Genomic DNA, 17,196 nt, shown 5'->3' on the forward strand with positions numbered 1-17,196 from the left:
ATATTTTGAAAAAAAAATAAAGCCATTTTCTTTACAATTTTACTGTGTTTTCATTGTTGGGTGCAAAGTAGAAAAGACAACCTTCGCTGTTGGTTTTTTTTTTCGAACAAGTTTTTTAATTTTTTATTTTAAGTTTACATGGCGACTAGTTACAGGCTTTGTAGTTTTAGTACATTAAGTCTTTGGGTTTTTTGCGTTTCAATTCTTTTTCTCCAATTAGATGTGTTAACAAGAAAACAGGCCTCCGTATTGACGTGGTTTTTTAATCTTTCAGCGTGGGCTTTTGCTGCCTTTTATTTTGCCTGCTACCGAGTCAATATTTAGGTCGCGCTCGAGTTCCATCGCATCGGAAACTGAGTGGAGTTTTTTGCTACATCAAGAAAATATGTCAATCCAGTTTTTATTAAGTTTCTTTTCTTACTTAACTTCACAAGAATGGTTGGGGTTGCTATTAACATTTGTGGCTTTGGGCACTTCTAATGTTATCCGGCATCATCTAAAGTTTCCATTCGAAAGTTTGACATATTTTAGCATAAAGGCACTCTCTTCTTGGCCGAGTTTAACAAAGCGCGCCAATCGCTTCTTTCACGTGCTAACCGGCGCCATTTGGACACATCAAGTGAAGCCAAGTCCTTCTCCATCTGATCCTTTCAACGCAGAGGAGGTCTTCCCCTTCCTCTGCTACCACCAGCTGGTACCGCATCAAATACTTTCAGAGCCGGAGCGTTTGTTTCTATTCGAGCGACATGACCAGCCAACGAATCCGCTGGATCTTTATTCGCTGCGCTATGTCTATGTCGTCGTAAATCTCATACAGCTCATCGTTCTATCACCTGCAATATTCTAACGTGTAAAGGTCCAAAAATCTTGCGCAGAATCTTTCTCTCAAATACTTCAAGCGTCGTTTCGTCGGATATTGCAATCACCCACGCTTCTGCGCCATACTTTAGGACGGGCCTGATGAGAGAAAGGCACTCATCTCATTAAAATATTATAAATAAACATTTTCGTGCGTTTACTTTTTAATAATTTTCGTATCGGATTAACAAGACAAGAATCTTTCGATGAATTCAGAGCATTTTAAGGCGAGGAAGTACCGCAAAAAATTTGGTGCAATGAAATTTCTCGTGGTCGCTGCTCACTCACCGATGAATTCCCGAAAGATCGTCCAAGATAAGTTGTTCTGCCAGAAGATGGCGATGCTGAAGGAGGAATGATTGAAAGCGAACTTGTCATATCACATACCGTGAGATTGACGCATCCTTGGGCATTAGCATGATTGGCATCAGTAAGGTTTTGAATGTTCATCTCGCACGCGTTAGATGACACACAATCTAAAAAACGCCCTGGGTACACGACTGGACAAAGTGCATCGAAAATCTGTTCAAACGAATGGAAAGTAAAAGTAAATAGATAGCCATGGAAAGCATTTTAAATAACAATAAAAACCGGTTTCAACCACAAATATTCATTTATCCCATTGTTAGGCCAGAAATTGAATCTTTTCCGATCGGTAAATTTCTATCATGCGAGTACCTGCTAGTCTGAGGAAATTTCGCTTTTCGGAGTCTTCACTATTCACTCTATTCCTAATACATTCCGTCTCTTAGGAGAAATCGTCACCACTGTCACTTTCACGGTTCATATTTTCGTTATCTTCTTCAAATTTCTAATCCCTCACCAATACTCTGTTTTTCTTCACAATCATGCCTAAACTCCTCTATTATTGGGAATTACGCTATTTAATTTTAAAATAAATTTACATTTTGAATACAAATCTTATGATATACACAGCCCTTTTCACTTTTAAAATAACACGTGCGTCATGCAGAGTCGCCAACTTTCTTCTGATCTCAACTCCACTGATCCCAGAAATCTTTCCAACAGCCTGGCGGCTCTAACTTTTATAACAATTTGCGAATGCCACCACTGTGGCCGCAAAGCGTTAATAGCAACCCTCGTAATCAATGCCTGCTTTCAATTAATTATTTCATAAGTCAATTGAGAATTGCAGACGCAGACGCATGTGAAAAACTTCTACTTTTTATTTAATTTCAATATTTTTTTCTCTCCACTCAACAAGATCAATCCACATGCAGTGCTGCTTAAAATCGTGTACAGCTGTTTTAAACCGGTAGCATTTGAGTTGCATGCAACACGCCACTTGCAACAATTCATGCAGCTTTTAAAGTTAATTATGGTTATTGAAATTTGTCCGATTTCGATAATTTATTGCTTCATTTAAAGGATTAAAATCAACGCTGAACAGACGACGCATTCAATTAAGTTGGTCACCTGCCATGCAACTACAAAAATATACGAGTATGTGTGTGACAACAACAGCAGCCAGCCATGTAGCAACAACAGCAACACTCAATGACGTTTAAACAGTCAGCTGATAAATGTGTAAGGTATAAACCGCAATTTCAATAAATACAACAACAACAAAACAAAGTTTTGCTTCACTGGAACTCTAGCAACAAAATCAGCTTTAAATATGTTGAAGGACGGATGATAATATTAATCAACATTCGAAAAGTTATTTAACGTGTAGTGCTGCAAACGTGGCAAGGCAGAGATGAAGTAAAGATAAAGCAAAAGCAAAGTGCTAAATACAAAGGAGCTGAAAACAGAAAGAGAAGTACAGTTGTTCTTGGTTAAAATAATGACGCTGCGTGAGACAAGTTGAAAGAGGTGGCAGTGTTGCATAGTAGGAGTTGTCGTCGTATGTCTTGCATTTAATTGCAGTATAATAAATAAATTAATCAATAGGCACTAGAGAGTTAAACTGCATTTGAAATTAACGATTATAGGCTAATAGATATGAAGGCAAGCAGAGGATATCATATTGATTGAGTTGAGTGATTGGAAGTGAAAGCTGCAAATTTGATGATTTGATTCGATTCGATTGAACTGTTTTGGGGTTATAAAGATGACGTGTTTTTAAGGACAGTAAGAATTGTGTGCGGAAGATTTGTTTTAAAGAGTTTTGGTTTAAGGTACGAAAACGTGAAAGAAATTTAAATTATGCAATAAAACATTTTTCCTTTAATAAAAATCAATTGATAAAGGCAAGAACCAGGAAACAAAACAGAACCCGTCTAAAAATAGAAGAACATACCAGATATACCGGATATTGCAAAAGTGCTACCTTAATGATGTTGTTTCGCCATCAACTGGACAGCAAATAATTTTCTTTGCTTGGTTTTTTTTTTTTTATTTTGTTTGGTTCTTCATTAAGATGCTTTATTTTTCTCTATTCCTGTATTTACCTTTACCAAAGCCCACAAAGAGAAAGTAAACCAACACTGAGAGGGCAGATAATTCACACGACACTGGACGAGCGCACAGGCAGGCACAACAATGCACCCATCACTCCAGAAGCTGATGCTTCAAAGTTTGAATAAAGAGGGTTTACGAGCTCCCAGTGGATATCATACGCGTTCATTAAGCCCTGTCAGTGCGGCGATCGTCATTGTCTAACTCATCCAGTTTAATACCAAATTAATTATAAATTAAATTAAATTATATTTCCTTGGTGTTTATGGAAAGAATACAGCATCGATTATTGCAACAAAGATGTGATTATTCCAATGATACCATTCTGATAGGCTAATCGTCGAAAATGTGGATAAAAAAAATCGAAGAAATCGGCGAGTCGGGTGGGCGATGTGAGCGAAATTAGATCGAAGACTGTTGGATACCAATTGCACAGACTACAAATATAAAGTTATTTGTCGCAAAAAAGCAAAAAACAAAAACGTTGAGAGCTTCTAATTCAATTAATATTTTTTTGTATTGTACTAAAAAAAATTATATACCCAACAGTTTGTCAATGTAGTATTCCGGAATATCACTTCTGATACTGCAGAGTTGAAAAAATTAAATAATTAAAAAAGTTCTATATTCCATATTTTTTTAAACTGGTAGCTGAAGAAATTCCATTTGATACTCTAAAACAAAATTAAAAAAAATACACGCCACAGTTTGTTAATCTGGTACTTAAGAGATTCCTTTTGATACCCTTAAAAAATATTAAACAAAAAAATTGACACTCCACAGTGTGTTAATCTGGTAGGTGAGGAGATCCTTTTTGATCAGAAAAAATTAAAAAAAATAAAAAAAAATTAATATACATCCCACAGTTGGTTGATCTGGTTGTTGAGATCACTTTTGATACCCTAACAAAAATAAAAAATAAAAACAAACAAATTTACATCCCACAGTTTGTTAATCTGGTAAATGAAGAAATCCCTTTTGATACCCTGAAACAAAATTAAAAAAGTTAAAGAAAAAAATACCCCACCGTTTTGTTGTCCTGGTAGTTGTGGGATCTATTTTGATACCCTGGGAAAAAAATTTGAAAAATTTTATATTTCAACGTCTGATAATCTGGTAGTTGAGGAGATTCCTTTTGATACCTCAAAAAATTAAAAAAAAAAAATATATATCCCACACTTTTCTAATATGGTACTTTTGGAGAAAACTTCTGATACTCTACAGTTGAAAAAATTAGATTTTTAAAGAAACAAGTATAGCTCCTATAGTTTTTTTATCTGATGAGATCCCTTGTGATATCCTAAAAAAATTAAAAAAAAAAAAAATAACACAAAAAAAATTACATCCCACAGTGTGTTAATCTGGTAGGTGAGGAGATCTTTTTTGATCTGAAAATTTTTTTTTAAATATTTAAAAAAAAATTACATCCCAAATTTGGTAGATCTGGTTGTTGAGATTACTTTTGAAACCCTAAAAAATTAAAAAAAAGAACAAATTTACATCCCACAGTTTGTTAATCTGGTAGTTGAGAGGATCCCTTTCGATACCAGAAAAAAAGATAGAAACAGAATTTTAAAAAATTAAAACAAACAAAAATTTACAACCCACAGTTGGTTGATCTGCTATTTGGGGTCACTTTTGATATCCTAAAGAAAAATTAAAAAAAAAATGTAAAAAGTAAAAAAAAGTAAAAAATAAGTAAAACACAAAATTTACATCCCACAACTTTTTAGTTTGGTAGGTGAGGAGATTCCTTCTGATACCATAGAAAAAACATTAAAAACAAAAACATACATCCCACAATTGGTTGATGTGGTAGTTGAGAAGATCAGTTTTGTTACCATAGGAAAAAAATTAAAAAAAAAATATATATATATATACATCCAACAGTTGGTTGATCTGGTAGTTGAGGAGATCATTTTTGATATGCTAAAAAAATAAATAAATAAATAAAAATTAAAAAAAAATAAAAAGAAAAAAAATTACATCCCACAGATGGTTGATCTGGTATTTGAGAAGATCACAAAAAAAAATTTTTTTTTTTAATTAAAAAAAAATTAAAACAAAAAATAAAACACAAAAAAAATTATCATCCATCCCACAGTTTGTTAATCTGGATAGGAGGAGATCCCTTTTGATACCATAGAAAACAAATTTGAAAAAGTTAAAAAAAAACATACATCCCACAATTGGTTGGTCTGGTAGTTGAGGAGATCATTTTTGATATGTTAAAAAAATAAAAAATAAAAAAATAATTTAATAAAACAAAACAAAATTTACATCCCACAGGTTTTTAATTTAGTAGGTGAGGAGATTGCTTCTGATACCATAGAAAAAAAATTTCACAAAAAAAAAATATACATCCAACAGTTGGTTGATCTGGTAATTGAGGAGATCATTTTTGATATGCTAAAAAAATAAAAAATTAACAAAAAAAAAAAAAAAAAAAAAAAAAATAACACAAAAAAATTACATCCCCAGTTGGTTAATCTGGTATTTGAGAAGATCACTAAAAAATAAAAAAAAAATTAAAAAACAAAATTAAAACAAAAAATAAAACAAAAAAATTATACATTCATCCTACAGTTTGAGAAGATCACTAAAAACATTTTTTTCTTTTAAATTAAAACAAAAAAAAAATTATACATGCATCCCACAGTTTGTTAATCTGGTATATGGGGAGATCTCTTTTGATACCATAAAAAAAAATTGAATAAAGTAAAAAAAAAAACATACATCCCACAGTTGGTACATCTGATATTTGAGATAATTTTTGATAAGCTAAAAAACAAATTCACACAACAAAAAAATGTTTTTAATTTTAAATTATATTACTGTAAGTCAACCAAGCAGCCATCTACGAGAAAGAATCATCTTTAATTCCTTGTGCTCACGTTCACACAGGACCATAACCATAACCATGAATTTGAAGAAACACCACTTTTACATTTCCTCGTTTGCAAATACCACTAAGATAAATAAGTTTATTTTAGAAACAAAGAAAAGAACAAAACTTTTATGAATTGCAAAATAAAATTTCTCATTGTAGTAGAGTTTTTCAAACACCCTAAATAATATTTATTTCCAATAATACTTTATTTTAGGTGTCCACATTTTTATGTTCACAACTGTATACCATCCTGTTAACATCTTCATTTTAAACACCAGCTATTCCTTCAACTTCTTCACCAACTTACGCTCGCGCCCAAAAACTCAACACAACAACTTAATTATGTGTGCCGACTTTTTCTACCGAATTCACTCCTAAATGATGCATTTAAAATGTACTTAACGATGCTTGAAACATGGAAACAAACAAAACGCGAAAACAAATCGTTCAGTATAGAAGTACGTAAATAAGCGCAACCGAAGGATATTTAATCACTTTGACTTGTTGTGCGAACAGCACTTGTCCCGTGTCCGCTTTGACCTCAAGCGCAAACATTGGTTACAGCACTAAAATAATACGCTTACTACGAAGGGGAGAGGAGAGGTGTGTGTGTGTGTAAGTAAAGTCATTTGCTCTGCAAAAAAGGGAAAGCGCGAGTAATTTTTTCACGTTTTTTATTTATTTTTTGCTGTCTATTTTCGTGTTGCCCCCGACAAAAGGGGTGCAAAAATAAATTCAATTAACTCTATTTCCCACTTAAGCTTTTAATAATAAGCAGTTAAGTATCCTTGCTTTTACGCTTGTTTCCGCGTTACTTTGGTTTTTTCACTTTTTTAATTTACGCTTAATTGTTATTTTATGCCTTTCATGATTGCACCTTGAAAAGAAAATGGCTACATTGTTTTGCTTTTCGTTCAAAATTAAAATGCCATAAAGAGTTTTGAAATTCGGGAAGCAATTTTGTTTTAATAGAGCGTTGGGGGGTATTGTCGAATTTGAAAGCAATTTGTTGTAATGGTTTTGTTTTTTTTCTTGTTCTTTGTTATAATTAAGAGCTTCTGAGAGCTTCTCAGAGAGGATAAAATAATATTGTTATACATATTTGTGGAACTACAGTTTTTGGTTAGAAAAATAACATACTCCAATTCAGAACAACCAGGAAAGCCTTTTAGGAGATTAAAGATATAAATAATGCAGTGCGGCAATTGAAAAGAGACAAAACTACGGTATTTTCTACAAAAATATTCCTCAGAAAATTTCAACAGGAGTCTTCTCTGACGAAAATGGTGTACACATTATAATTTCAGGAAATGATGTCGTACGTCAGTTAACTTTGACCCTCGTTAACTCAGCTGCGGTATACAAACAGACAAGACATGGAGCGTGAAAAGGTCAAAATAAGAAATTTCCTTACTCAAACTCATTTTTTTGTTTTATTTAGCAAACAAGTTATACAAAAACAAAATCGGATGATTAATTTTGCGCCACCTTCTATGCACTTATATATGCAAATCTGTAAAACAGAGCATCTTTCCAGCACCCGGCTGGCCTTATATTTTATAAAGTCCACGGAATTCGGAAAAAATATAAAAATAAGTTACAATTGGTTTATCTTTTTGGAGGCCTTTCCGTCTGTAAAAAGTTCATATATTCAAAAATTCGCTAAAAGTCCAAAGAGTGAACGGTATGATTTCTAGTTCTCACTTTTTAGTTCTCCCAATTTCCCGGCTTAGTACTATTCTTCTTCTTTCATAATCTATTGTCCGATTATGTGGTTTACCATGTCGATTTACGCATAAAATATACAAGAAGCGGAAGCTGTGACCACTTCCACATAAAAAATAGTACTCCAGCGTTCCCAGATTAAATAACCACATTGCGCCGCTATCGAATTCCGTTGGAATCTACACAGAGAAACTCCTGCAAATCTACGTTCGGCAAAAAATTTGTGAGTTGTACGCTATTTCCATCACTGCTCAAAGTGCAATCAGGTTGAAGGAGATTGACCTGTGGGACACAAGAGACATGGTAGCAGTTTTAGGCAGTTTACTCCGTATTTCTCTGAACTTCGTACAGATCTCTCTATCCGCAAAGTGAAGTTTGAGGGTCGTGCCAAGGTAAGGATCGGAACGAGACGACGACTTTTACCGATGCTTGCACCTCTGTTTTCAATGACCGGAGTCGGAGGAGGGATTTTCTCTAAATCAGCCAATTTATCTATTTCCTTAAAACTGTCGATCCTGTAGCCATGCAGAATAGTTAAGGAACGCGGAAGCGAGGGAGAAATAAAAATTGTTTCCGAAAATCTCGGTGCATACAAGGCTCGGAAGACTCTATGGTGCAGATCTAAACTAGTAAACTGCAGTAAGGATTAAATCTCTTGAGTGTACGGGCAACATTTCTCTAATCTGAGAGAGATCGAGCACAATTTCTTCATGTAACCCCTTTCGAAACCCCTTTGGCCACCAGTACAATAAACGCAGAACTCAGAAAGTCCTGGTGATTCCAGACCACTCAATTTCCACGCCCGTAGCTGTATTTATCGGTCGGAACACGCGCGGAAATACTAGGTTTACCCTTTAAACCCCATTGCAGAGGCTGTGGGGACTTTTCAGAGAAGGAAGCTGTTGAGCGCTTTCGCTGTAAATGTCCGGGTCTGGCAGCCGAAGGATTAAGGTCACTGGGCGGTCCTTTCTTCGAGAGCGTGGGGCAGTGCTCCCAACTAATTCCCATCAATCTTCTCCCACCGGTGACAGTTGGACACACCAAGTGAAGCCAAGTTCTTCTCCACCTGGTCTTTCCAAAGCAGAGGAAGCCTCCTTCTTTGTCTGCTACCATGTGCTGGTACCGCATCGAATACTTCCACAGCAGGAGGCCTTGTATCCATTCGGACGGCATGACCCAGCCTACGTAGCCGCTGGATCCTTATCCGCTGCGCTATGTCTATGCCGTCGTAAAGTTCGTACAGAAGCATTGTTTCATCGCCTGCGATACTCGCCGCCACCAATGTGCAATGGTCCAAAAATCCTCCGCAGAATCTTCCTCTCAAACACTCCAAGAGACACTTCATAGGATATTGTCATCGTCCACCTACCCACTCCAGGGTTAAGCTGCGTTCAAAATTACCTTTTGTTTGTTTGTTATTTTTTTTGCCCTCTGTGACCCAATAATAAGCCCATCTACGATTCATAATTGTCTCTATCATTCATTATTCTTAAATTTCCTTTTCCACTGATGATCTACTGGATACCCTTTCTTAGACTTCCCTTGCAGCACAAAGACCAAAACTGCATTTGACTTTTGTTTAACTACCAAACTACCCTCTAACCTACATACAATCGATCGTCGGCTACTTGTAACAAATGCCTGCCTTGTCATGCACTAGTCACTACTCAGTCACTCAAATTTCCTTCATCCTTTTGCAATATGCTGAATACACATACTTGTAGGTGCATACGAGTACACACATACATACATATTCTGTCATCCTTGTTTGCTTGTCGATTTTCAATACAAACCAGCTGGTCGTCACTATAAATTCCACAGGACAAGTGCAATAATGTTACCAGATAGCTCGTCTGTTTTATGTTGTTGCTGCTGCTGTTGTTGCTGTTTGTTGCTTGCTTGATTTTGTCTTCCTTCATTTGTTCAGCCTGTCTTGTCGTAGTACTCTGTAGTGTGTGTTTGATTTTGTACTTTGGGGCATAAGGCACAGTCAATGCAGCAAGTAATTGTTTACTCTGTTGTAGGTGGACCGACTCGTAGATTGCCGAGATTGCTGAGGTTTCTGTTATAGGTATTTGTTTTTATGCTACTTATTCGAGCTTTCACTGATGAATTGAGTAGGTGGTGTTTGTTGTAAAATGTTGTTACAACAGAAATGTTGTTAATTTTACAACAACTAATAACTTCATTGTAATAATTGGGCTAATGTACAAGCGCTTCGAAAACGAGTATGCCCAGACACACAAGCATACATTCTAACACAAATATGTTAACATATAAGATATGGCACAAGTTCTACAGCAAATATGAGTATACATATGCACATTTGTATATTTGTAGCAATAAATCGAGATGTGATGTGAGGTACTCGCCACAATTTGGTATTCTCTTTTTAGAGAAGTCTCCATGTGGGCCATGAAGAATTGAACTAAAATTTTCTAAAAAATATGTGTCGACACATAGTAGGGCATAACAGATTTTTCAGGTCGCAGCCGAATTCTTCTTCTTCACCTTCTTTTTCTTCTGGATTGGCGTGATAACCGCTTACGCGATTTTGGCCGAGCTCAACAAAGCGCGCCAGTCGTTTCTTTCTCATGCTAATCGGCGCCAGTTGAAAACACCAAGTGAAGCCGAGTACTTATCCATATAATCTTTCCAACGCAAAGTAGGCCTTCCTCTTTCTCTGCTACCACCAGCTGGTATCGCATCGAATACTTTCAGAGCCGGAGCGTTTCTATACCTTCGGACGACATGACCCAGCCTGAGGGGCCACTGTATCTTTATTCGCTGCGCTGTGTCTGTGTCGTTGCAAAGCATAAAGCCTATTTGTTCGTATTGCTTAGCGAATTGAGGCGCCAAACCTAAATCCTCTTTCAGGCTCTTCAAAGCCCACACAAAGGAATTTATTAGAATCTGGTAGGACAAGGAATTCACTTGAAACTGAATAGAGACTTGAGAGCAGAGACAGGCTAAATACTTTATCTTTCAATATAGGCTCCTTAACCTGGATAAAGAGGACTTACGAACTTTCATTTCAGACAACACGCGAGGTTACAGTATTCGCTATCCTTTCAGGAAACTAAAATTAGTGGCAACAGACGTCAGCCATTGTTGCGAGCTGGCTGATGAAACTCAAGAAACATTGTCTGCGTATGTGCACCTTTTGTAAGGTGAGATCTCGTATACCTAGGTGATGCGTCTCTAAATCCATTACTGATATGAAACAAAAAGCATTAGGCGATACTCACGTTTATCAGAAGCCTCTAATTTCAGACTTGCGGCCAAGCACAATAGACCACATCAGAGGTCGCAGTGCATAATGATCAAATAATAATAATCAGCAGGCACAATAATAATAATTAGCGCCAAGATGCCTTAATTTTAAATGCTGCGAAAGCACGGCAACTACGGAGAAGGTGCGGAAATGACACCACCTCATCCTCTATTTAGCTGACGTAAAAAGGGCTTGAAGTACTGCCGAGTCTAACATTCATACCTCGAAGAAACTATCAGCAAGGGCACTCCCAAAATTCGTTAGCTGAACTTGAATAACTGTTAACCACTTGACGTTCACAAAAATGTAACTAAAAACATCAGGTTTTCTTATTTTTGTACTTAAAAAGTTTATATTGCTTAAAAATAACAAATGACAAGTACCGGCCGAAGAACCCGCTTCGTTCATGTGTCGTATGCAAAACAAACCGGTCGAAACCTGCAAGTAACACGCGGGTTGGAGTGTCAAAGTAGGTATGTCCACCGCAGGCGAGCACTGTTAGTTCGAAATCATTAAGCGGTTGACCTTTGAAGCTCCTTCCGATTAACATGGCCTCGACCTTCCACGTTTGAGTACCTACTAAGCGCTCGCTGAGCTGCCGCGAAGCACCACTTTCCGGGCGCCGATTTCAGGTAGTCAATGGGATCCCAATCGTCTAATCGCTTCTCCACAAGTCCCCTATCCTGTTAACTGATCCGCTCAGCAGCTTCCCGTAATGAAGCAAAGAACACAGACATTCCTCGACCAGTTTTGAACGCACCATCATCGAATCTAGGGCTCCAATTTTTTCTTGGGTGTCAGAGTAGGTAGATCTTGTGGTGCCAAGAAGCCATGGTGGCCGCTTCTTAACACATCAGTGCAAAAGACCACAAGTCTGATTCGAGCGAAGGCCGGACAGACGCACAGAAAGTGGTTCGCCGTCTCATCTTCATCTCCACGTGCTGGAGTGCTAGAGTGTACTATCTGAGATGTCTACCTTTTCCATGTGCTTCGCCCATAGAAAGTGGCCCGTCGTCAATCCAACCAACTGCCTACAGCCCCTTCTGCTTAATGACAGGAGGATCGGCGATCAGGTAACCTTCCAAGCTCGCTTGTGGGTTGAAGTAATCCGTTTGCTGACCGTGGCTTCGATGGCTGCAGAAGGGAGATAGCAGAACGGGCTCCGCGCCAAAGAAGTTGGCCTCAGAGACCATCCTAGCTAAAGAGGCAGAGATCTCGTTACCCGCGATACCCACGTGTCCTGGGACCTGTGTTATCATCAGGGTGTTATGTCTACCGACATAGCTCAACCTGGATTTACAGGACTCAACTACCCTTGAAGAGGTTAGGGGGCTGATCGCAGCGTTGCTGTCGGTGCAGACACATACAGATCTGCCTCTTCACCTGTTTTGCACAACAAAATGTTGATTGCTTCTTGAACAGAAAGATCATTAGTTCACTTTTTAAAACGAAAAATTCAGTAATTAATGCCGTATCTAATATTTTTGACAAAGGTTGTAACTACATACAATTGCACTTACTCCCTTTTTGGGTTTTTGGACGAGCTCCTCCTCCAATTTGGGGTGTGCGGCTTGATATTTTCCTAAAAAGGGAGTGGTCGGACACTTTCCGCTGACTTCAATGACTTCGGTTCTCGTTTTTATCTAGTTTCTTTTCAAATAGGAATTTTCGCTGCTTCATGAACTTCCTCTGAACTTTCATGAGTCCTTCACCTTCAATAGTATTTACATTCACTTATTATGAATACCATCGACGTCTATCATCACACTTTCACTGCTGCTTTGAACTCATTGCTTATAAAATATGCCATTAAAATCTGCATTCGCTTCGGTATCATTTCATTGAGAGTGTGAATTAAATATGAACCCGCTACTTAAATGATACACTTTCTGAAATTCTAATAAGTACCACTCAGCAAAGTAGTAACAGGTATGGCTTTTAACCTTTTCCGGCAGGTATTTAAAATATTTCAAGTACTAAAATACTCTTTGGGCTAATTGAAAATGAAAGGAGGAAAATGTCAATGGCTTTACGCCACGCTAGATGCGGTATAAATGGGGCGGGAGAGGGTATACAGAGAGGTGTATTATTTGAGAACTGTCGCTCCCTATAAAAAAATTGTTTTCTTTGCGAAAATAGTATGCAACTTATGGAACTTCAAACGCTTTATAAGATTTACTCATACTTTTTTTGCTGTTCCATTTGCTAGGTGCCACTGCAACCTTTTTATCTGAACTTGAGTTGCAGGTTTTTGCCTTAGAAAATCAAACCTTGCGAAATTGGCAGCTTTATTTGCTATTCATAAACTGACGTAAAATCTTACACTCCCACTTTTGGTCTTCACTCCAGCTTAACTGTGAGATATTCTACAGATTTTTCATCTTTATTAAAATGAAACGAAAAAACAAAAACGCATTTACTTAAATTATGAAATCGTTTAAAGGAGTAGCTGCCAAATTTGGTAGCAATGTGACAAAGTAGTTTCTATGTGTGTGTGTGCGTGTGAGTGGAGTGAGAGTTGCCATATTTTAGCAACAGCTGCGCCAAAGTGTCGACAGTCAAAAGAAAAGATGCAATAAAATAAAAATCCAAGGAAACATCGCCCGTAAATGCGACTGACGATTACCAACGTAAAATGTCGTCGTGCTTGGCGCCAGAAACAACCAAAGCAGCAACCAAATTCAATGACACCCAGCAGTGCTGCTGCCAATTTGAACTCTGCTGGCATTCAACTAATTTATGTAGTCGATAAAAGGAGGTGGTGTACAGGTTCAAAGTGCTGAAAAGTGCAAAGAGTTGGCGCGCGCTCTTGTACTATTATGAAGTGACAAACCTTGACTTCATTTTTCATCAACAAACAAACAAATACGAATTCTTAACACTTGCACATTTGTTGGTCAGGTGGCGGAAGTCAACACCTTGGCAGCGCGTCCTCTTCGTAGGTAATATGAGGACAAAGGATGCTACTAATAGCTGTTGCTGCTGTCGCCTCAATAGACCATGAAGATTTCTGAAAAGACGAGAGACATATTTGAAGAAGGTGGAATACCTTTTTGATATTGAAAAATGATTTTCTATTGTGAAGAATCCTTTTGGGTTGGTAAGGCAATAATAGAGTTTGGTGGCGCTGCGCACTCACAGAGAAATGCATCGAAAACTGAAATGAATGGCAATGCTAAATGTTCCAAATTGGCGCTCTCCGCTTGCTTGGCGCTCACTGAATGCAACAATGTGTTACAAATGTCTTTTGAATTGGCATTACAAATGATGGCACTTCAAAATTGTTTGTGGAAATTGATAAGTCATTTGAAAAGGGGCGAATATAAAGGGAGAATGGAAGACTTCTAATAGTTCGTATAACTTTGCATTTCATAGATAGTGGAGAAAAATACTATGTCCTTGGTTGTGAATAGTAATGGAGTGAGTGGAAAATTGTGAGTGGTATTGCTGCACTTGAGATTTGCGCAAATCGTGCAAGGGACTGCTTGTATTGGCATCACCGTAGGGCATGTAGAACTTGTCCCAGTGCTGCCCTGAATGTCGTCTTGCACTTACTTCCCTTTACCTTGTTTCTGTAGCTGCTCAAAGTGCGATCAGATTAAAGGAGTTTGGAGACAATCTCTCAAGGGACATGGTAGCAGTTTGCACCGTATTTCTCAGAACTTTGTATAGATCTCCCTATCCGCAAACTGGAGTTTGAGGGTTGTGCCAGGGCAATATTTCAAAGTGGTAGAACTGGAATGAGGGAAAAATCCGTGCCGACGCTGTTACCTCTTTCTTCACTGACGGCGCTGAGATGGAATCGGAAGTGGGAGCAGGGGTTTTCTCTAAATCCGTCAATTCATCTATCTCCTTTAAACTGCCGAACACTGCTAGCGTTTTTCAGAAAGAAGTCTTTGCGATCCTGCAGGCATGCAAAATGTTTAGGGAACGTGGGAGCGAGGGAGATATTAATAACTTTGTCCGATAGTCAAGGGGTGACCAAGACTCTGACGACGCCATGGTGCAGATCTAAACTATCTCTTGGATATGCAGGTGAAATTTCTCTGATCTGGGTTCCAGGACATAAGGAACATAGAGGTAAATGAAATTGCTGATGATCTTGCGAGGAAGGGGACGGAATTGGTCTCAGAGACCGGTCTCGGTCGGCATCCCTTTGACTGTTGGCAAAGAGGAATTGTACAACTAATTTCTCAGGAAAGCGCAGAAGATTTGGAACTCCATTTTTTCATGTGCTATTTCGAAACCCCTTTGGTCCCAATACAATAATTGGAGGATTCAGAAAGTTCTGGGGACTCTACGCCACTCAAACTTGCAGCTGTGTTTACCGGTCATTGGACGATCGGCATACAAGCAGAAAAACTATGTTTACCATTGAATTCCCATTACAGAAGCTGTGGGGGCCTTTTAGAGAAGGAGACTGTTGAGCGCTTTCTCTGTAAATGTCCGGAGTTGGCAGTTAAACGATTAAGGCCACTGAGTGCTATTTCAGTGAAGTCTTAATACAAAATTCTTTATGGGTTGCCGTGTATTTGTGTAAATTACGAGTAAAGGCTCATATTTGGCGCGGTAATACACTTTTTTGTCTGCCACCGTAACCGAATGGATTGGAGCGTGACTATCACTCGGAAGTGCGCAGGTTAAGACATCCGTGCATGAAACAGCAAATAATAGAAAAATAACGGCCGCTCCTCGGCAGGCAATGGTAAATCTCCGAATGTATTTCTGTCATGACGAAGCTCCTCATAAGAAACCATCGGCTGTTCGAAGGCAACTTAAAACTGTAGGTCTCCCAAATTGTGGAACAACATCAAGACGAACACCACAAATTGGAGAAGGAGAGCGGTCAAACCCCAAATTTATATTTAATATATATTTATAAACTATGCACTGATATTTTCTGACAAACATCTTTGTACCTCACTTCAGTCGCGATATATTCTATTTAAAAAAGCTTTTTGGAGTTTTCTCAAATATGAGGTTAAATTGACCTCCAATAAGGGAAAGCTAGCAAGTTAAAATGTTTCACAAAAACGATTCTAGCAAAATCTGATCACAAAACATTAATTAATAATATACATTTTTTATCAAAAATCCAATTGTTGAAGACAACTGTGATCCAAAAATTTGGAACCAAAACTTTGCTCTACAAAGTGGTCGACACGTGGCTATATTTACGTGATTACGCGCTTTTCTATGCGCTAGAGCAACCAAGCACAAAATGACATTAAATGCTGAGAAAATCGCGTAGAGAAGCGCGCTTTTAATGACGATATTTTAATCTCAACATAGATTTGCGTTTGAATTATGCCGAATGGCGAATGGTGAACGCGAGAGCGATGGCTGCATAACATCGCACGTTGAGTTTATGGTGGCGAAAGCATTGGTTGACGGCAGCCATTAAGAAATGAAGATGTAAATCTGCATACTTTTTCATCATCACTCATTCACTAGCTCGCTCACCAACGGCTTCGGTGCGCCCGACGCCCGTATAGCCATCTTGCACACCGCAGAAGAGCTGCTCTACAGCGGAATGGCAATGAAAGAAATGCATGATTTATTTGTCGTTAAAGCTAAACCACATTTTACACTCACTCGTTGACGGCAATACACCAGTCCATATACACACACACACACACACACGCCTGAGTTGCTTGCAATAAAATCTGCATAACCATGGGTCCTGCTACAGCTTCGAGGCATAAGCTTACTGCTGATGGTGCTGCTGCAAGCACTTGCAGTGCCAACGGGTAAACTTGTCGACTGTCGTCATTGCTATTGTGTAGCAACAATGCGAATAGCTAGCTGGCTGGCTGGCTGGCTGCCTGACTGCCTAGCTGGTTCGCTCTGGTTGGCTAGTAACATAGCAGATTCCCGGCTGTTTTCCACGTTGCAATTCTCTACAAAATATCCATACTTGTATGCGTGTATACAATATTTGACTGCTTCTCTATGTACTATACTGGCCACAGCTGGCATTTTCCACAGCGCAATCCTTTTATTAATCCCACAGCTAGGCATAATCCTT

This window comes from Anastrepha obliqua, chromosome 5, assembly GCF_027943255.1.
Source record: "Anastrepha obliqua isolate idAnaObli1 chromosome 5, idAnaObli1_1.0, whole genome shotgun sequence".
NCBI classification, from domain to species: Eukaryota; Metazoa; Arthropoda; class Insecta; order Diptera; family Tephritidae; genus Anastrepha; species Anastrepha obliqua.